Below are 22,592 nucleotides of genomic sequence, written 5' to 3'. Positions count from 1 at the left end.
ACCTGATACGGATGACATGGTGCAGTGCGACAAGTGTGACGGTTGGCATCACTATGGGTGCGTTGGTGTAACGGACGAAGTTGCCGATCAAAGTTGGAGTTGTGCCAATTGCAAGACGGCTACATGGAACCAGCGAACAACGGCAGCATCTGGCGGAGATTCAGCGCAGCAAGAGTCCAGCAAGACGCTTCCATCCAAGCGTACTCCATTGCCGAAACAGGCCTCTCCAACCGGGATTCAGGGTTCATCGAGCGGTATACCAGAGTTACTGAAACCATCAGCTCCAAAAGGGACTGGGAAGGAGTTGTATGTCCCGAAGCTGGCAGGGTTGCCAACCATCCGATTGGACGAAGCATCATCGATAGTGTCCTGTACTTCCTCACAGCGGTCCGCTAGGAATCGCGCTAAATTACAGCTGCAGCGGCTGGAAGAAGAACGAGCCTTCGAACAGCAGCAAGCAGAGCGACGGCGGGCAGCCGAACAGCTAGAAGCGGAGAAGCACAGAGAGTTTCTGGAGAGAAAGTACAAAATTCTCGATGAATTGGCGAGCGACAGCGGATCAAGTAGGCGTTCCGGTAGTGAATGCTCTCGGAGACGAGTGGAGAATTGGATTGAGAAGGAATGTCATCTGGAGGTAGCGCAGCAGTTCCATGAACCACCAGCACAGCAGATGCGAGGTCACCAAGACCAGCGTTCAGCACCGCAGGAGTTTGAACAACGCCAGCAAACACCTATCAGAATGTCCAAATACTTCAATCCAAATATACAACCTCAATCTACGCGAATCCATTCAGCGCCGGTCCGAGTTCCGCGAACTCTGGCAAATTCCACAATTCTAGAGCAGATTCATGGTGGTACTTCAGGTCACAACCCTACATTTGCAGAGCTGCCAAGTAACGACGATGCATTCCAGTTATCACGGTCTCAAATTGCGGCAAGACAAGCGGTTTCCAGGGACTTGCCATCATTTTCCGGTAACCCGGAGGAGTGGCCGATCTTTCTATCCATGCTCAATAGTACGACCGCTATGTGTGGATATACAGAGGAGGAAAACCTCGTACGCTTGCAAAAGAGTTTGAAGGGAAAAGCCTACGAAGCAGTCAAATGTCGGTTAATGCATCCGGGAAATGTCCAAGGTATAATCAATACCCTCAAAATGTTATACGGCCAACCGGAGATCATCGTACACACGTTGATTGGTAAGATCAGCGCTCTGCCACCAATTCGGGAAGATCGTCTTGAAACGTTGGTGGACTTTGCTGTAAACGTCCAGAATTTCTGTGCAACCGTCGAATCGTGTGGTCTGGAGGAATATATGTATAACGTGACCCTTCTTCATCAGCTTGTTTCCAAGCTACCGCCTTCGATTAAGCTGAATTGGGCGCAACACCGGAAGACACAGCTAACGGCCAACCTGGCGACCTTCAGCGAATGGATCTACTCGCTAGCGGAAGCAGCAAGCTCAGTAACGTTTCCGATAGACCCGTTGCAGTCGAAGCCGATCCGAAACGACGCTCGCCGAAAAGAAAAAGAAGGAGCGTACCTCAATGCCCACTCAGAAACACCAACGAAGTCCATCACTAGCTCCATCCCGGCCGCTGAATCAATGCCAACGCCCACAACCGCGCCGGCGAAGGATACCTGTCCGGTTTGCAAAGGATCCTGTAAATCCGTGGACAAATGCAAGCGTTTCTTGGAGTTTTCGAGAGATTCCAAATGGGCTGTCATCCGAGAGTTTGGTCTCTGCCGAACTTGTCTTCGCCAACACAAAGGATTGTGCAAGGCAAAACCATGTGGCAAAGATGGATGCTCCTTCAGGCATCACGAGTTGTTGCACAATGAACAGAAGTTCAAACAGCAAACTATCGGCCAGACGGCTGACAATCCAGTTACTCCGCCGACAACAAGCGACGCCGATCTGGTCTGTAATACGCACCAAGCAGTTTCTAGTACTGTCCTATTCCGCTACCTTCCTGTAGTACTAACTGGACCGGCAAAAATGGTTCATACCTTCGCTTTCCTCGACGAAGGGTCAGGAGCAACGCTGTTGGACCAAGAATTGGCCGACGAACTTGAACTAGGCGGCAGCCCTAGTCCAATATGCCTACGCTGGACCGGCGGCACAGAGCGGTGCGAGAAGGATTCATGTATCGTTCGACTTCAAGTCGCAGGACAGTATGAAGGTGCAGCGAAATTCACTTTAGAGGAGGTTCAAACCGTTTCCGAGCTACGCCTACCGCAGCAGACCCTAGATTTCGATGAACTGAAACAATCATACCGCTATTTGGAAGGGTTACCAATTTCGTCATACCACGATGCACGCCCACGGATTTTGATCGGAACCAAGCATGCACAACTGGGATTAACCCTGAAGAGTCGAGAAGGGAAATTCGGAGAACCAATCGCCACCAAAACACGCCTAGGCTGGACCATTTGTGGCAATTTGGGATCCGGAGACTCGCTAAGCATGTTTCACTACAGCTTCCACGTTAGCTCGCTGAATGAGCGGTTCGATGATGATATGCATCAAGCGATGAAGGACTATTTCGCAATCGACAGCCTAGGAATCAATAGTTCATCCAAAGCACTTCTGTCAGCCGAAGATGAAAGAGCCGAGACGCTGCTGAAATCTCTTACACGCTTCGTAGGCGATCGGTACGAGACCGGCCTGCTCTGGCGCTACGACAACGTCCGTCTGCCTGATAGCCGGCCAATGGCTCTTCGTCGACACCGAAGCTTGGAGAAGCGCATGGCAAACGATCCTCAACTCGCAGAAGTTTTGCAGCAGAAGATAGTCGACTACATCGTTAAAGGGTACATCCGCAAACTTTCGCAGGACGAAGTTCAGCAGCAATCCAGCAACGCATGGTTCTTGCCCGTCTTTCCAGTGACCAACCCAAACAAACCCGGGAAAGTTCGAATAGTATGGGACGCAGCCGCTAAAGTTCACGGTGTATCGTTGAATTCGGTTCTCTTGAAGGGCCCAGATCTGCTGTGCTCTCTTCTTGGCATTTTGCTGCGCTTTCGACAGCATCCTATTGCGGTGACGGGGGACATCCGCGAGATGTTCCATCAGGTGAACATTCGTCGAGAAGATCAGAAATATCAATGGTTTTACTGGACGGATGAAAAGGGCGAATTGGTGATCTATACCATGACAGTGATGACCTTTGGAGCATGCTGCTCTCCTAGTAGCGCGCAATACGTCAAGAACGTCAATGCTGACCGGTTTATCGGAAGTCATCCAGAGGCGTGTGAAGCAATTGCGAAATCGCACTACGTCGATGACATGCTGATTAGCGTAGCAACAGAGGAAGAAGCGATCCAAATATCCAAGGATGTGCGGCACATCCACGCCCAGGGAGGCTTTGAGATACGGAATTGGATCAGTAACTCCAAAAACGTCATGAACGCGCTGCAGAAGCAGAGCGTAGATAACGAGAAAAGCTTAGACCTGTCTACTGAACTGGCCACTGAGAAAGTCCTAGGCATGTGGTGGAATACAACAGCTGATGCCTTTACTTACAAGATTGGCTGGAATCGATACGATGCGGATTTGTTGAAGGGCGATCGACGTCCTACAAAACGAGAGATGCTGCGAGTGCTGATGACCATATTCGACCCAATAGGACTGATTGCCCACTTTCTCGCCTATTTGAAGGTGTTACTTCAAGACGTTTGGCGATCTGGTATCACATGGGACGAAGAAATCGACGAAGATGCCTTCGAGAAATGGCGGCATTGGCTAAGCGCTTTACCGCAGGTGGAAAAACTACAAATTCCTAGATGCTTGTGGCCCCGCCATCTCATCGATACAGCCGATGATGTCCAGCTCCATACGTTTGTCGACGCTGGAAAAGACGGAATGGCAGCAGTATGCTTTCTGCGGGTCCTGAAAAACAAAGAAATCTACTGTTCATTAGTTACAGCTAAAGCTAGAGTCGCTCCTCTGAAGCTGACATCGATTCCACGGCTCGAGCTGCAAGCGGCAGTTATTGGAACAAGGCTGTCGAAGACTGTGCTTGACACACTATCCATCCGGATTACACAAAGGTTTTACTGGACCGATTCCAGAGACGTCTTATGCTGGATTAACTCCAATCACCGTCGTTACAGCCAATTTGTAGGTTTCCGCGTCACTGAAATCTTGGAGTCAAGCGAAATTCACGAGTGGCAGTACGTACCAAGCAAGCTTAATGTTGCCGACGATGCAACCAAGTGGGATGGCTTGCCTGATATGTCCACCAGAAGTAGGTGGTTTCGGGGACCGGATTTTTTGTGGAAAGATCCCGAAAGTTGGCCAACGTCTTCCGTTCGCAATGAGTCGACAACCACGGAGTTACTGACAAGTCTACTGGTTCATCATACTCCGCCGCAGCCAGTCATCGTCGTACAAAAGTTCTCCAACTGGAAGCGGTTGCAGTACGTCATGGCACGAATACTACGTTTTGTGTCAAATTGTCGCCTCAAGTCGCAACGCAAACCCACGTACAGTGGTCCTCTTACTAGCGATGAGCTCCGCGCAGCCGAAGTACGGCTGATACACATTGTGCAGCAAGCCGAATACTTTGAAGAGCTACGCATCCTACAGACTGCCAAACTTCTTCCAAAATCAAATGCATTGTACAAACTCCTGCCATGGATCGACGACCGCGGCCTTATGCGAATGAGGACACGCATTGCGGCGTGCGAGTACACCACCGAGGACGCAAAGAATCCCATAATCCTTCCAAGAAAGCACCACATTACCACACTAATAATTCAACACTACCACAATCGCTACCACCATCAGAATCACGAAACGGTGATAAATGAGCTGCGTCAGAAATACCAGATCGCTCGCTTACGGACTTGCTACAATCAAGTTCGGCGAAATTGTCAGAAATGCAAGAATGAAAGTGCAACACCAAGCATCCCGATGATGGCCGACCTGCCACCTGGTCGTCTAGAAGCATTTTCCCGTCCGTTCACTCACGTAGGCATCGATTATTTCGGTCCCATCGAAGTTGTTGTCGGCAGAAGGCACGAGAAGCGCTGGGGAATGCTAACAACTTGCTTGACCACTCGAGCCATACACATCGAGGTTGTCCACTCACTCAGCACTGATTCATGCATCATGGCCATCCGAAATTTCATCGCTCGTCGTGGCCAACCTCGTAAGATATATAGCGACCGTGGCACCAACTTTGTTGGTGCAGATCGCGAACTACAACGGCTTCAGAGTGCGATTAATCACGACGAAATGATGCGAGAGTTCGCAACGGAGCAGACCGAGTGGGTGTTCAATCCTCCGTTGGCACCGCACATGGGTGGCAGCTGGGAGCGGCTGATACGCACCGTCAAAAATAATTTGATGGCAGTCTGCACCACAAAATCTCTTACAGATGAAGTCCTTCGCAATCTACTCGTAGAGATCGAGAACGTCGTTAATTCCCGTCCTCTTACGCACGTTCCGCTGGACGAAGACTCCGCCCCAGCCCTTACTCCAAACCACTTTCTACTCGGTTCCTCCAGTGGCTCGAAACCGTTGGTCAACTTGGATGACAGAGGTCATATCCTGAAGCAGAACATGTGCACCTCCCAGATCTTGGCGAACAGGTACTGGAAACGTTGGGTAACCGACTATCTACCAGAGATCACCCGCCGGTCGAAGTGGTTCCAACCCGTAAAGCCCCTAGCTACCGGAGATGTCGTCGTCATCGTCGACCCGAAGTCCCCACGAAACTGTTGGCCAAAAGGCAGGATCATCGCGACGACTTCCAGCCGAGACGGACAGACCCGATCAGCGACAGTACAGACAGCCACTGGAGTCTACGAGCGCCCCGTTGCAAAGTTGGCGGTTCTAGACGTTCAACGCGTAGAGCAGTAAGCCAACCAGAAGTTGGCGTACCCCGGGGGACTGTTGGCCTACCCCATTAGGCCAGCGCGTTAGTCTATAACCGTAATCTCTATATTGTCCGCAACCTTGCGAGCAAGTCCACAGCTTGGTAGTATGGATGAGGAGTGACAGGTACGCGCCCTGTCACCAGGTGAGTCGACAGATCAGGCAGAAAGACAAACCATTGTACAATACAAGTTAAAAGGCGTGGACTTGATTCTTAGTTAAAGCAGATTAAACACTAGTGAAAATAACTTAAAATTGAACTTAAAACTAGTGAAACAAAGGAGAAACTTAGTATCTATTATATACATGCAGAATTGGTAAGATTATCTACTTAAAATAGCTTAATTTGATATTAAAGTTATACTTACTAACTAGGTAACCTACATTACTACGAGCTACATCTAAACGAACATTAACAGTGCAGTGCCCATAACGGTAAGACAGATTTGCTAATTTCCCTAAAATATCAAAATACTAGTTGTAATGTTGTGAACATAAAACTTAAATCACTAGATTGTGCTGAGGTCACTATATACCCTCGAAAGTTGCCTACATCAAAGCGCAAATTACGGAATTCGAACTCATAAGACTGAAAGGTTAGGAAAATAGACATTTGACCGACATCAGACTGACATTTGAGCAGGAAAGGGAACTAAACGTAAGTAAAATTACTGAAAAACTTATTTTCCTAAAACACAAACATAAAAATTTGAACCCTCTGAAATGGGATACAGAGGTTCACCTAACGCACTCCACGTAGCACACAACCAATATGAATTATTGAAACCAAGATAAGAACTTATGTAAGAATTCGTGTATCATTCCATAGGAAAATTATATCCTCCCCTGACAACGGATCCAGAGTTTTTATTTTCGTTCCGGAGAATTATAATTTCGGAAATTCCCGTTGGATTAAATCCAACAGTGAACGTATCTGGATATGATTTCTCATACCCTCAAGTGGCCTTTTACGAAATAGCAAAACATGTTGTACGCAACTCGTTGCAGAACTCGATTTTTACAGCACTTGTCGCAGTTATCCAACACTGCAAACCTCGTTGCACAAATGAACGACTCGTGCTGAAAAAAATCGTCATTCTGCAACTACTATTACCCAACAAGTTGCAGAATTATGCAACGAGGCATGCCAAGTTGGATAATTACAACGAGTGATGTAAAAATCAAGTTCTGTAACGATTTGCTTACAAGATTTGTCTAAAAATTTCGTGAAAGGCCACTTGAGGGTTTCAAAAATCATATTAAGATGCGTCAACATTTCTTTGCAATTTCCTAACATTATTGTGTCTTCAATGCAATTTTCTTCTTTTCTCATCACAATAGGCTGTTTGTCATCACACAAATTTGTCAAGATAGGCCATATTCTTGCACTAAGCTATGCAGTGTTGTAAAAGTCATTACGAAACCGATGTCAGTTGCTTGATGATTTATGTCACAACTCTATTCAATCCTTTTCATTATCGCATTCGTTAAAAAGCAATCCTGCTTGGTCTTGTTTTTGGATGTCGAATATGCTTTCAATATTTTTCGATGCCATATGGGAAGCTGCAGGAAATCATGGACTACCTACAATGATTACCAATTGGATATTCATCTAATGCTCAAAAATCGACATTTCTTCTCGACATTGCGTCAAGCAGCGATTAAAAAATTGAGTGGTTGCGGATGCCTCCAAAGGGGAGTCTTATCATAACTTTTGTGAAATCTTGTGTAGGCAATGCTGTTTAGAAGTCCAGTAAAAGTACTCTTCGACATGATGCTTTAAGATATTTAAGCCGTGGAAAACATCCATTGTTCTTTTCACGGAAAAACCAAACTACGCAGTCGAATTCCTTCGTGTCTTTCGTGCCATTTGATGTGTAACTGTCCAGGGTTTGCGCAGCTGCGATTTGGCATTTATTATTGTATGAGAAATTTTGAACTTGCTCTAACAGACTTTTTATTTGTCCCGTAGCTTTTGTTTACCTGTAAGAAAAGAAAAGAAAGAAGTAATTAGTAACGTTAAAGTCAATCATATTGAATGGATTTTTTAGTTTAGTTTAAGTTTCTGTTTCATTTGGATCCCACATAACTAACTGTGAGTTGAAATTGTAAATCAACTTTTTTGAAAATTTAAGGCTTCAAACTTTTATTTACTTGTTCGTTTATTTAGTAGGCTCAATCGCCGTCAGGCATAACGAGATGATACTAAATTTGAATGGGACCACTGCTCTGCAAATTCAACCACACTGGGTATTTTCAAAATAAATTACATTTACGCACGGTAACATAAAATCCAACTCTTGCCTGAAAGCCACAACTTCAAATAACATAATCCCACTCAAATTCATCAAGCGAAATTCAAGCGAAAATTTGCAATAATGCATAACCGGAATGATGGATTGTTCTCCGTAATCATCCTCCTACTGCCATCGATCGGTAGCAACAACACACGTTTCCCATTTTTGCATTTATTGATTGAATTATTTACATAATGCTCTCATGCATGGCAAACAGCGCGTTCCAAACTACGCGCTTCGCTAATTATCTCCCTCATATTGAATCTATGTCAAAACCAGACCGGCTGCGGTCGTCAATAGATAAAGCCATTTCAATCCCCCATTCGCTGCCCCATTAGTGTATTTTAAATTAGTCTGTGGTGTATTTTTTCCGGTCCCCGTCGTCGCGCCGTTTCCACCAACCATTATAATCCTCTCCTCCAGCAGCGTTAATGAGATTCTCCCGTCGTCGATGCGCGAAAAGTTTGCCTGCATCGAAAGTTGATTCTCGTCTGTCAGTTCGTATTTCTTTGGATGCGACCACCAACACCGGCTCTGAAACTGGACCCGGACTCATTCCGCGTCTTGCTAACTTTGTCCGAGCGGCGATGGAATGGGAGATTTGCAATTAAAAATTTGCATAAAGTGCATTCAAGTCCGCTCTGCGCTGCTGATGACCGCCGCCGCCGTTGTTTGACTGTATTTTTTTTGAATTCATATTGAAAAAAAAAATCTGAAGTCCGACGACTTCACGGTGATGTCGGGACACCTTGATAACCTTGAAGTCGTCGCACGGGTACCCAGAGACCGTCCACGGAGACAACGACTTTGGCGGGGATCCGCGCGAAGAGTTGAACAACCTGCCATGCGTGCGAAGAGCTGAGCAGAGCGAACCGTGGCGTTGATCTGCTCTGCCGAGAGCTTTGCTGCAATAAGTGGAAATCGACTGCAGTAACCAATTTGCACAGACGTGGCCGGCGCAGGGGAATCGATGACGAAGAGTAGCGGGGTACCGAATCAATTATTGATTGGATTGTGTGCCATGTGATTGTGTGTAGCCGGGCGCGCATTTTCGTTCGATATTTGCTGTGTGCAGTTCGATTGCCGGGTTGCCACAATACGGCAGGGGTTCTCAACTTTTTAGGGGGTGCGAGCCATTTGCAGATGTTTCATGACATTTCACACATATTTTCTGCTCTTTGATCTGAATACTTGAAAATTATGCCGGTTTGAATTAGGAAGGTATCAATTAAGTTGTTTGAAGAGAAAAAAGAAAAAAAAATAACTCAAAAAATGGTCAAAGTTTAAAAAGCATCGAAGTTGCCACTGCCGGCCAAGTTTAACGATGTCATTTCAACAACTACTGATTAACGCCCGGTAGAACTTATTGCATGATGATAGCAACTCCATCACGTGATTCATCCAGTCGATCATCATGATAAACAAAAAAGTATGAATCTCTTTTGAATATGGATCCAGGTTTCAAATAAGTTTCAGTAATGTATGTTATTAGCTGTTAGAAAATTAAACAGCTCTTCCTCGTTACCATTTAAAGAACGAGCATTCCAATTTAAAATATTTAAAACATACTTTGAATCCCATCCCTTAGAAAAACAATATCTCGCATAACTTATGATCTCGCCCTAAAAGCCATTGGTAATCATGTGTGTAGCTCATTGTTTCTGAGCATGTGAATGGATTTATACGTTGTTCAACAACTTTATGATGAAGAAAGGATCATTATCTATCTGTCAGTGATGTTGGTTTGGATGCTTATTCATTCACTTGCTCAGAAACAATGAGCTACACACATGGTTACCAATGGCTTTTAGGGCGTTATCTCAGAGTATGCGAGATATATTTCCAAAATTTCGATCCTTCATAAAAAATTTCTTCGAAAAGTTCTACTTACGCTACACATTGCAAACCCCTGGTTGTTACTGCACCCAGTAATTCTCCTGAACTGAAGCCACGGGATTATTTCGCGAAATAATATCTCTGTGGACGCGGTCCGTCGTGGATTGCAAATCGGTGTGAAGTGTAGTATTGTGAAAATGTTGGTGGAAGAAGTGGAAGGACCAGAGAAAGACGGGACGTGTTTTCGTCCCGTCCTGTTCCTGTCCATGAGCACCACCATCAGAGACGAAAACGACGACAACAACGGGCCGAAGCATAACGAAATTGAAATATAAAATGAATTTACTGCTGTTTGCGCAAATACAGTCGCACCAGGACTTGGGACACAGGACACGATCGACAGGAATGTTGAGGAAGGATGAGGCAAAGGAGTTCGGAAACAGGAATGTCGTATCGGTTTCAATATAATATTAATTCCAGCATCTATCTAGATTGCATTTCGTGTGCTTGTCGGTGTGTTGGTCGGGTCGGACAAGTACATCTGTGAAGTGCATTTCGCTGCACATTCGGGCGTTGTGGTTGATGCATGGACTGCGGTGGGTAATAGAGAAGAAGTTGAAAGGGGAACGATGAATATTTTCCAATGCTTGAGTTATCGATTTTGCTAGCAATTGTGACACACAATTTAAGCTGTAGATGGGGTGCGATGTTATGTTGTAAAATTGGTAAATTGATCCAAGATATCTGAATCGTCCGGAATCAAAACTCTGACGATGTAAGCCAACTTTGTCATACCGTTTAATTGATAGATTCGTCAATCATAATGTTTACACTTTATCTAAACTCTATCCTACACATTTTGAATGCTTCAGATAAATTCTTCAGGAAGAATATTTTAGATAATCCCTAAACATAATTTATTGAGTTCTGTGCTGTTTAAAGATTTTCTTATGAAATGGATACAAGAAGCAATTCAGGGTGTCGACTCAATTTTGAAAATAAAATTCCCTGACTTTCCCTGACCTTCCAGTCGATTTCCAGAAAAAATCCAGACCATTGAGTTTGTTGTTTTTTCAACCGTATGATAAACAAGTATTGATTTACTCGAACAGCAGATTTGAACTGATGGAAAATGTTTAATAAATTTCCTTAATTTTTTTTAATTATTCTGAATTTAAGTTTGTTTGAAACAAACTTAATCTAAGAAAGACAACTAACAATCTTTTCGAAGAAAAAAAAAAGTCTTCAGAAGATAAGCTGCCTATACTGCTTATACTATATCAATTCCATAAACATTGTCGAAAGTTCCAATTGTTCATTTATTTTTTCATAGTTTTTATGCTTAGAAAGACAAATATATTATGACCTACATTGTCATAAAATAGGAAGTATTCGCATCTAATGTAGGAAAATTTTCATGCCTCATAATACAATAATTTCTTCTTAATCATTTTAGCATATTTATGTCAACATTTTGAGCAAATTTTGTCATGAAATATGGCATAATTGAAGTAAGCTTCAATGTATAAATATTTTCAACTATAAAATGTCTATAAACTCACAAAATGTGTGGATTTAGGACACTCAACTCACAAAACTCATGATAAAAAAGCATTGAAAAATAGGTTTTTAATCCTTGATAGTGAATCAATTGTCACTCAACACGCAGCAACAAAGATATTGTCACCTCCTATTTTTGTTGCCATAATTTTATCCCGCAACATCAGTTTATCACCACTTGAACAGAATATGACAATTATCGATCACCACGTGCGCAGCGATTTTCTGGGCTTCACATTGCAATTTCCGAGAACCTTCTCCATGTTGGTAAACATTGATACATTATAAAACAGCATCCATAAAACAAATTTGGTTTTGTGTTTAAATTAACTGATTAATCGCGAATTGAAAAGGTTCCAACAATGTTGCGCTCTTGGATTGTCATAACAATTTTGCTTTTGATTGTATCCTTATCCTTATGTCTCAACAAGCGGTTGTGAGCGAGCTTGATTTGTTGTTTGTTTTCATCTGTTTTGATGAGAATTTGATTCACTGATCCTTGACAAATTTAAATTCTTAAGATAAGAAAATTTTTCGAAGAGTCCGTTAAAAAATCATGGAATCTCGTTTTAGTTAAAATAAGTTGAAAACATGTCGAACTATTCAAAGAAATGTCGAGATGTTGAGTTAGATCAAAGACAAAATAAAGACTCAATCAATATCAAAAGATTGCAAACTATTGTAATGATGAATGGCCTCACGATAAACTTTGCAGACAACCAAAAAATTAGGTGTTCAATTATAACAAATCAAAAATTTGTATCTGTTTTATATCAGTGCAACTCATTTGGATTTTGGAACACAGCATGGATATTTTTTTCCCTGACCTCATGTGAAATTCCCTGACTTTCCAGGTCTAAAATGGAATTCCCTGACATTCCTTGACTTTCCAGGTAGTCGACACCCTGTCAGTTACTCCCAAAACCAAAGAAAAATATTGTCTCTGTAATCTCAAAAAAACAACCTTAAAGTAATTTCGGTAGTAGTCCCTGGAAAAACTCAAAATATAGCCTAGAAAACCTGTTGAAGAACTCGCTGAACAAATCTTTTCAAAAGTTACTAGACGAATTTTTGAAGGAAATCATGAAGTGACTCATGGAAGAATTTCCCGAGATACCACTGGAATAATTTCGGATGGATATCTTGGGGGAGCTTTAAAAAACACAATTTAGCATTTTTTCGAGCCCTAGAGGTGTTCATAGAGGAATTTCGGAAAAAAACTCGTCAAAAATCATGGGTGGAAATTTTAGATGAATTGTTTCTGAAGCAACCTCCGAAATCATCGAGAAAATCCGACCATAACCCCTGATTAATTATCACAAGGGATCGCAGGAAGCACTTTCAGATGAATGCTGGAAACTACTTTGAGCAACCTCAGATGTAATCCTGGAGCAATTTTGGACAAACCCCTTGAGAGACAACGTGCTATATCATTTACTTATCTTGAAATTCTTACTAATGCTATGAAATCGAAAACCTTGCTTCCTTGTTACGATCATTGAATAGTACTTCTCGCACTGACCCAGCCCCTAGTTCAACCCGTGAAAGGAACTCCACCAATAGATGGGATGTTAGATGATGCGGTCAAACGACTGGCAATAAGCTATACGTACTGCCACTCAGCCCATCGACGTGGATGGATGGATCGAACCCAGGACATCCAGTTTACTGTCAATCTCTGCAGTTGATTTAGGGCATGCTGCCACTGAATCTTGAATCTTCAACGAGTAGGGTATGACCGATTCTCACCCAAATCATAAGCTTCTGGTCCCGATGATTGAACTCGCGACTTGTGTGTAGTGTGCTTGATTCTGCTTAGGAAAGCCTTCTACCAGGTAAAACGTGGGGATCAAATTCATCTAGTGGCTAGCGTCAATGTCATATATAACAGGTCCGGCTCTTAGTATGTGTTTGCTTGTATTAGTTACGAAAAAGATGTTAACAAAACGATCAGCTGATGGTGACGACAAGGCTGCGAAAAATTTTGTTCGTTGCTTTCCCAACGTGACGTCATCTTCGGCTACTTCGTGCACTTTCGGCTCGCCGAAATTGGCATTGCACAACTACCACTTAAAAACTGATTTTATCACAAATACTAGTTTGATGTTCGCCCGAACCTCTAAATACCCCACATCGGGCTAGCGTCACATATGAAACCGAAGTAACCTTTTATTGAGCACGACAGCATTGGTTCTCATATCAACTCATGTCCAGGGATACCTATGTAATCTATCTGTACCATGGATTCGTAGGTCTTAGCGGATAAGATTCTTCATTGACCAGCTAACCGGTCGCAGTGGTTAATGGCGCTGCCATATAAGCCATAACGTATGTTATCCAGTGATGGAAAGTGGGTATCATGTCTGCTGAACCGGAACAAAAACAAAACCAAATGCTCGCGAGCATCAGAGTGCTGATTTACTCGCATCTGTCGTGCTCGCGAGTATTCGAAGCTAAAGTGATTCGTGAACATGTTCGGAGCTGATCAGAGTCAATTGCGCTTTTAGGGAAAGAGGCATTTCATTTCCTCCGTGATATTTCTGATTTTCAAGGATTTACGACTACAAACTGGTGGATTTGATGGATATACAATTAGTTTGTCTGTGAAAACCATTATAAATCACATCTTGTTCGGTTACTCGCGAGCAGTGATGCATTTTGAACTGAACGCAAGCCAAAAATGGACGGATCCCGAGCCAAACTTGCACGAGAACGCAGTAGCCAATGAACTTGTGAGCAAGAGCCTGCCGTTGCTCAAGAACAATAATGGAAATTTGCTCGTGAGATGCTTCTCGATGCGAACATTTTCACTACTGATTTTATCAAGAACTGCTGAGCCTTCAGTAGAACGAAAGGGTCTTCCGTTATACTGGACCACCGCTTCTCCATATGCAGCTTTAACTACGCTCGGGTTGGCTTTGACACCGCACATCTTCACTCTCCAGTGCGCCTTAAAAAAACGCGGACACGAAGCCCACGAATAGCCTTGGAAATTGACAGAGCCCCAGCTGAGACTTTGTACACAGGGATAACAAGCCAGGATCTCACAGGTTGCGTCAACATGTAGAGACTTACTGAAGCAAGGGCCCTCGATCAGAGAGATTATCAGGGTGTCTACTCATTTACAGAAATGAAATTCCCTGATAATTCCAGGTTTTCCCAGGGTTTAAAAAATAATTCCAGGTTGAAAAAAATCTCCATAATGCATGAATGATTGACGAATAGTTAAATTTAGATGACTGAAAATTTGTTCTTAAAGATAGGTCTTTCAAAAAATACAAACATTTCAGAGTAGGTATTTTTCTCTTAAATAAAAAAAAAACTATTTTGTTCTAAGCGTGTAAACAGCAATTCAAAAATTTTAATAATTTTTATTCAATTTCCACGAAAAACAAGAATATTTATCAAATAATTTAAAAGCGCCTTTAATCATAGAAGTCAGCTTGAGCTTGAGCTTGATTGGCCGCCCGTGGATGCACTCCAGTATCGCCAGATCAGCTGCACTTACACAAGGAACCAACCGAATGACTGCTTGGGACTAACAGGCATCCTCAGTGTATAAGTGCTGGTGATCTACTATTTTTAGGCAACAATGGCACCTGCCACGTCAGAATGCAGACCAATGAGGGGAAGGGGGAGGAATTGATGATGCATTGAACTGACTCCCACGTAGACCGTATATTCCACTGCATCCACGTCAGTTCATGCGGGAGTGTATGGATTGGGAGAAAGGCATGGCAGAGAGGTTTGCTTTTGTGGTTAGCAGACTGCCTATGTATCAGGCGTAAGAAAGGCGTGCGCGTGGAAGTAGGAAGCGTTAGGGAAACGGTTTCTTGTCCGTCTCTGGTTCTAGCGTTTGCTATGAACGAATAGTTTGAGTGTGATATATTTAGAATGGAAGATAGAAGCAAGTGAGAGATATACAACTACAAAGTACGAGGAAAGGAAAGGGACGGGCCTGGGATTGAACCCAAGACCTTCTGCATACGAAGCAGAAGCGGTAGCCATCAGACCACCAACCCCGTCATTTTAAAAGCGCCTTTAATCATAGAAGTCAGATATAAAAACTAGTCTATTCAATCTTAGGGAAACAACAGCCTTTTTAGAGAAAATCAGGGCTGGTAGTGACTGATCGTCTTGAAAACAAAAACTTTAGAGACCTCTTACTTAAAAAAAAATATTGAACCAAACCGATCCCCTATATAAAAAGAAACTTAACAGAAACCACCACATGAGAGTTTGATTCCTACGTTGAACATACATTTTTATGAGATTATTTCTAAAACTTGTTTTGGCATTCCTCGTAACATTACAAGTATTACTGCTCGTTTTACTGTAGATTTCATTCACATATTACTCCGAAGACCTCTTCAGGAGTTTGTTTTGAGATTTTCACAAACTTTCTATGTAATCCTTTCAAGTATTTCGTTTCAAACACCTTTCCTTCTTTAAAGAATTTTTCCAGACATTCATACAGGGATGGCTCCAGGTAAATGTCAAAAAAATTTTCCAGATTGTTTTGGAGAAGAATTCCGAAAAAAAAATCTAACTGTAACCTCCGATGAAACATATATGAGTTCTTAGTATGCCTTGATGAATTTCTGCAAAGGTCTGTGAAAGAACTCCTATATTGTTGATAAAATTCATCCTAGAATTTTCTTGATGAATTTCTAAGATAACTGAAAAAAATACAATCTCTGACTAATGTCCTACTAGACGTTTTGCAGAAGTTCTTTGAATAAATTAGCACAGAATCTCTGAACAAACTGTCTATGAATGATTTGAGCGATAACTGTAATAATTGATGTAGTATTCACTGGTTTGGAACCTTGAATAAAATTGTGGAGAATACATGGAGATTTGGAAATTTGATTTGATTTTTTTTTAAAGAAATGTTATGCAGTAACTTAATTAGAAATCACATGTCAAATTTATCGAGAAATTTTTGGAAAAGTTTATTATAGATTTCATCGAACAATGCCTGAAGCAATTTTTGAGCAATTCCTTTGATAAATCGCGGATGAGGTTTAAAAAAGAATACTAATGAAAATGCCTACGATAAATGAGAAAAATCTGTGTAGAAATTATTGAAGGGTTACTTGGAAAAATGTCGAAACGATATTTATCAAAACTCTGTAATAAACCTGTGTAAGAGAGCTCCTATAGAATCTGTTGTAAATCTTCTAGAAGTGACAATTGGAAAAATCGGTGAAAAAATCAGTGCAAAAAATCTGGAGGAAATCCTGGGACAATCGCTAGGATTTTTTTTTTCAGGGTAATCTCTGAAAATTACTGCAGGATTTTTTGTTAATTTGGATATAAACCTTCGTAGAAGCGTTAGAGTTTTCTAAGATTTTCTGAACTAAATTTAAAGAAATTATTGTAAGCTTCCTTGTCTAAGCATGTTTTCTGCTGAATATATCAAAATCGTTTAATGGACTAAACATGACAATTAGTGGTTTAATAGCGGCGCAGCCGAAATATTTTAGTATAGACTAGATTTTGTGACATATTCTACCATGTACCACTGCTTCAAAAAAATTTCCCTCAGTTTTGCCAAAATTCCCTGATAATTCCAGGTTTTTTCCAGGTTGAATAAAATTCCCTGATAATTTCAGGTTATCCAAGTAGTAGATACCCTGATTATTCTTCTCGAGAATACGCAGGTTCTTAGACGTGGAGAACATTACGTACCCTGTAGAACGTGGCAAGGCCAAACAGGATCCAGGAAAAAAAGTGTTCTCATAAATATTCCACCAATAATGATTTTCTCCAGGAACCTTACAACTACTATTTATGCACCTGACCAACATTTTTTTTCGGGTATTACTTCGAAGGTTTCTTCAGAAGTTCATTTGAGGTTCTTTCTACCGACTTTCTAAGGAATTCCTCCAATATTTATGTTCGGGATACCTTCAATGTTCAACCTGATTTGAAAAAATAACTCCAGAGATCATACAGTTTTCACACTATTACGAGTCACCTAATTTAATTTTGGAATTATCATCTTAAAAAATTCAACCAATATTTTTCTCGAAATTTCACTCAAAATGTTCGTTTATCAAAATTAAAAAGAAACGTAAAGCCTGTTTACAATTTACGCCCAACCAAATTGAGGAGCGTTATTCCTCGGTAATTGGCGCACTCCAGTCTGTGTCCCTTCTTATACAGAGGACAGATGAGGCCCTCCAGCCAGCTAGCAGGCAATCCTTGATTCAAATACGGTGCAGTATTTCGTACAGCTGCTCACTACCGTGCTTGAACAGTTCGACCGATAGCTCGTCTTTCCCAGCAGACTTACAGTTCTTCAACTCCTTGATGGCTCTTCCAACCACATCTAGCGTCGGGGGCTCCACAGCTTGTCCATCGTTGCTGATGGTTCATCTGTTCTCAGAAGCGCTCGTGTTCTCTCCGTTCAACAAATGTTCAAAGGGCTCTTTCCCCATGGCACCCACCATGATTTTGTCTGTCAGCAAGTTACCTTCACGTTCATAGCACATGACGGAAGGCGGCGCTGTTTTTCTCCGTACGCCATTGACAGTTTCGTAAAATCTCCGTGTAGCATTCTGTTCCATGTTGTTTTGCGCCTCAGTAATGATATATTCTTCATACTGATTTATTTTTCTGCGGTGTTTTTTTTTCGGCTGCTCTAGCTTCCTTGTACCACTCTTTGTTCTGCCGGGTACCAGACACTAATATCCGGCTGCTGGCAACATTCTGACACTCCTCATCAAACCAACCATTTCTGAGTCATCTCTGAGAAGTGCCTATCCCATCTCGCGCTGCTGTGCTCAATCCACCGTGGATAGACTTTCACAGATTGATTGTTGATCATCAAGCTTCCGGCGGTACTCGTCTGCTACACCTTCTATTGATAAGCGCTGGATATTGAAACGCAATGGTCGCTGTGCTCCTGTGTTCGCCACGGTAGACAACCGTCCACGAAACTTACCGACAACCAGGAAGTGATCAGAGTCGATGTTTGGACCTCTGAAGGTCCTAACATCCAGAGCTCGCCATTTGGGTGTAATTGTAATTTCAGAGTAAGGCATGTGAACGAAAATTGAATGAAGAAAAGTGAGCAAAACTTTAAAGATGCTTTTGATAAGTAGGAATTATTTAATATTACATTGTTTTTTTAATTCGATATCTTACACTAACAGAACATGAATTTTCATGCCTTATTATTTCAAGTCACACAAGACGTTGCGGATTGATTGAGGCGGAACGTACTCCACGTAAATCCAGCTAAGAGTAAGGCAATGTACAATGTAGCAATGCGGAAAAATATACGCGAGCCTTCGAACCCTGTACAATTGTACCTACACTTGCTACAAAGCTAAAGCTCTTCAAAGCCTTGATGATGCCACATTTTTTTGTCGGGATGACCTTCACGTCCGTCCTAGTGCAAGTTCCTTCGGCAGACTTCGTGTGGCCCTAAGCTGCTGCGTACGTTACTTCTATGGGCTGAGCCGTTTTGACCATGTGAGTCATCTGCAACAGAATCTTGTTGGATGGAACCTACAAGGATTCTACGCTTACCGCTCCTGCATTTCCATGAGAAGTTTGGTGACGAAGAATTCCCTAGCTATTCTTTTTTCTGGCGTTACTCAATTGGGACAAAGCCTGCTTCTCAGATTATTGTTCTTATGAGCACTTCCACAGTTATTAACTGAGAGCTTTCTTTGTCGATTGACCATTTTTGCATATGTATATCGTGTGGCAGGTATTCCCTGGGAATCGAGAAAATTTCCTTTACGAAAAGATCCTCGACCAGCGGGATTCGAACCCACGACCCTCAGCATGGTCATGCGCGTTTACCGCTACGGCTATCTGGACCCCCAGCTAAAAGCACCAAGTGCTCCGGGGAGCATGATCTGAACTAGAAAAACCAAGTTTTGGTGGTACATTTCTACTGATAATCACAGAAAATGCAAAACCCTTCAAATGTTACTGATTCTCTTTGTTCTTTTTTACACCTTTGTGGACTTCAAAACAGACCCTACGATTTTTTTTCTTAATTTTGCCCAGACATGCAGCATAGCCATAGAAAACAACTGGTGAGCTCAGATTTGATGGAGATTTGCGTCTGATAATAACGTTCTGGTACCGTTGGGAGATGTTTCCGAATTAAATCTTAAGTAATTCGGCAAAAAATAGGTTTAATAGTTTCGGTAAATCTCAGATCAGATAGACAAAAAACGTAGTGTTTGGAAACCTTTAATTTTTCCTATTGAAGCACCTACTTTCCAGTACAATAAAATGAAGTCTGCCACGTCATTCAAAACGACAGGGGCAATTTGCTTAAAGCATCTCCAATCGATATGATTTATTATACCTGTTATTGCATTTGCAACAACTGCCAACCAACGCCCTCCCCCGTCTTTCCTAACGCTCTCAACTGCGCACAAATTGTCGATATGCATGCAGTCCCATCACCACACTCCACCGAACCGGTTTGGGGAACGGGGATTACCGAGCATCGTATTGTTGCCAAGTGCTCCAAATTCCTGCATCAATACACAGTAGGTATAGCAGCAGCAGCATCATCATGGTAAACATCTCCCGTTCCCGGCCTGCGCGTGTTCTCTCGACTCCCCGACCTTGGCGCCCCCCCTCGTTGTCAGCAGCACACTGCAATTGCACCAAAGGTTGCTGTGTAAAGTATCACTCCTCCACAGCGCACTATGGGCGATCACGGGGACAAAATCGATAGAATTATTTGTTCTGATATGTTTTTCTTAATCATCATTCCATAACAAATACTTCTATTCAGAAATTTCTGTACTATTAAAGCAAGATCTTTTGTAAAAGTGGCCTATATACTAAACTCATCATTTCACTATAGGCCCAACTGAAAAGTTTGTCTCGAATGATTTTTTTTTAACAAAACTTGAAATTTGTGTCACAAAACTCATAAATATTACAAAAGATGGCAAACAAAATGTTTGCCACCATTTTTGAAACTGCCCATAGTGCAACGAATCGGTTACAGCACTCACTCGGAAGAGCTTTTGTGCACCCCAAAGTCGCCCAGAGTGAGGAGAGCGATATATGCACGTTCCTTCGACAAGCGCCGAGAGACCGATGGAATTTACTGGACGCAGAGCAAGGATCAAGGGGGTGAGGAGGATCGCATGTGCTCGGGGCAGAAAGCGTCAAATAGTGCATATAAACATATACAATCGGAACAAACATGACACAGTGTGCAATGGCGGCAGAGTTCGCTGTTGGAAGCGCGGACGTGTTTCTGTAAATATGTCTCCACCGCACGTCCCGACTCCCGTATTCGAAGCAGCCAGCGTCCGCGATCTGCCGGCATTGCTTACCTCCCTCCCCACCTACTCTTGCAATGCCAACAAATTATGGCTGATAAGGTATTCATCGATTGATTGGGGAGTATGCAGCAGCTGAGTCACTCCACGTTAAATTGAATTCTCGCGGAACATTACTAAAGGACCTATCTAACATTGAGAGGCTCTCTTTGTTTACTTTCTCTTTCATTAACAACTGAGTCACATTAATCTCTTCTGTTGCGTTTTTTGTATGAAACGCTAGTCAAGGAAATTGACTTTCGATCTATAGTGAAAAACTTCCCAAAATCTTTAGTGTTCCACTGTTATAATCGAAAGAGAACGAGAGAGGAGAGAATCTCTCATTTGTACATAGGTCCTTTAGTAATGTTCCGCGAATTGTATTATTCAAAGCGTTGAAGCAGTACTTCTAGCCAAGTGGGGAAGCAAAGGGTACCGCCATTCGTGGCCAATATTTTCGAATTTGCTGAATTTAGGCGGATGATCTTGAACTCTATTTAGGGAATCTAGGCTCGTAATCATCGTCATCATCGAAACTTCAAAAGCAGTTTTTCTGTCCAAAACTGAAATTTTTTCGATGAAAATGTGTTCACTGTGTTTCGGTTGGAGAATATAATACAGTGAACAAATTTTCCAGTAAATTTTCTTGATTTTGAACGAAAAAACTGCTTTGGAAAATTCCGAAATCAATGATGGATCCTGTCCCCTTAAAGGATATTTCGAATCAAATTGTCAAAAAAATTAGCAAAAAAGGTGAATTCAATTAAACTGTAAAATTTGTCTTTGCTACGACAAATGAAATGTTATATGTTGTTACCAAAAAAATAATAATAGTTAATGAAGTTTTACCGAATCAGGGAGAAAGTGTTGCCTAACACAGAACACCTAGATGTAATAAATGAATGTAGTGCTTGAAACGACACACAATAACGAAAATCATAGCTGACGTACACCAGAATATTACGCCGATTTGCCATGGAATGACCGCCGCCACCCAACCCAACCATCGGAATGTTATGTGATTTTGACGATGATTGTGAACACGCGGTCGACAAGTTGAGGCAGTCAGTGTCAGTGGCAGATTGCAGATGAAACGCCACTCGGCTCTGGTTCCGACATCGCATCGAGTCACATTTGGAGGACACTTCATCAGACGCGAATACAACACACAATTCACGTGGTGCAAGGCTGCGCAGTTAAACGATTATGCAGCATCAGCTTCGCTCCACATAGGGGGACCTGGGGTAAAATGCACCAGTTAAGGAAGATGTGCTGAAATGAAAGGCAAATGTGAGGTATGACGCCCGTGGTTGCTACTCCAGTATCGCCAAATCAGCTGCACTTATGCAAGGAACCCCTCAGTTAATAAGTGATGGTGATCTTCTATTTTTAGGCAACAATGGCGCCTGCCACGTCAAAATGCAGACCAATGATGCATTAAACTGTCTCCCACAGTAGACCGTATATACCACTGCGTCTACGCCAGTTCATGCGGGAAGTTGTAGGGGTGGTATAATTCATATGACAGATAGGCTTGCTGTTTGGTTAGCAGACTGCCTATGTATCAGGCGTAAGGAAAGGCGTGCTATAATGATGGAAGAATAGAAGCGTAGAGTAACGTTTTTTTTTTTGTCTGTCTCTGGTTCTAGCAAATGCTATGAACGAATAAATCGACTGTGGTAGACTAAGAGTGAAAAGATT

At 42.4% G+C, this 22,592-nt stretch overlaps 1 protein-coding gene and 1 long non-coding RNA gene across 7 annotated transcripts in view; one reads left to right on the top strand and one right to left on the bottom strand.

Moving 5' to 3' along the window:
• The window catches only part of LOC5566474 (C-terminal-binding protein), a 249,527-nt gene that overhangs the window by 196,838 nt on the left and 30,097 nt on the right, over positions 1 to 22,592 (bottom strand). The window lies entirely within an intron of this gene.
• On the top strand, positions 5,828 to 6,567 carry LOC110674062. Its single transcript, XR_002498612.1, has 2 exons — positions 5,828 to 6,201; positions 6,260 to 6,567. It is a non-coding gene; the product is annotated as an uncharacterized LOC110674062 (long non-coding RNA).

This window comes from Aedes aegypti, chromosome 1 (genome assembly GCF_002204515.2).
Source record: "Aedes aegypti strain LVP_AGWG chromosome 1, AaegL5.0 Primary Assembly, whole genome shotgun sequence".
Classification (NCBI taxonomy): domain Eukaryota; kingdom Metazoa; phylum Arthropoda; class Insecta; order Diptera; family Culicidae; genus Aedes; species Aedes aegypti.
Note: the sequence above shows the minus strand (reverse complement) of the source record. Positions and strands in the feature narration are given on the sequence as shown.